This window comes from Cyprinodon variegatus, unplaced genomic scaffold, assembly GCF_000732505.1.
Source record: "Cyprinodon variegatus isolate N-32 unplaced genomic scaffold, C_variegatus-1.0 Scaffold1529, whole genome shotgun sequence".
NCBI lineage: Eukaryota > Metazoa > Chordata > Actinopteri > Cyprinodontiformes > Cyprinodontidae > Cyprinodon > Cyprinodon variegatus.
This window is the reverse complement of record NW_015151982.1, coordinates 60,639-61,159: the sequence shown is the minus strand read 5'-3', so window position 1 is coordinate 61,159 and position 521 is coordinate 60,639.

Genomic DNA, 521 nt, shown 5'->3' with positions numbered 1-521 from the left:
TTGATTAATCAACTGATTGATTATATTTAGCCTTTTATGCTAAGGCTATTTTTACTTTAAACTTTGAGGGAACATGATTCCTTCTATCAGTTAATTGATTAATCAACTGATTGATTATATTTAGCCTTTTATGCTAAGGCTATTTTTACTTTAAACTTTGAGGGAACATGATTCCTTTTGCAGGAAGATCCGCTGCAGACAAACACATTTATGACAGAGTGAGACCTCTGTATCTACAACCTTTCTTGGTCTGTTTGTTCTAATCTTAAGGGACCAATCTAGATATGTACTTCTATATCTGCATGGCGATGGTGTTTACTCTACATTTATATAGTTTACAATGTTTAAAGGTCAACTGACCCCACAGCCCATGGAGGGGCCCATAGAGGGGCCATGGAGGGACCCATAAAGTGGTCCATGGAGGGGCCCATAGAGGGGCCCATAAAGGGGTCCATGGAGGAGCCCATAGAGGGGCCATGGAGGGACCCATAAAGTGGTCCATGGAGGGGCCCATAGAGGGG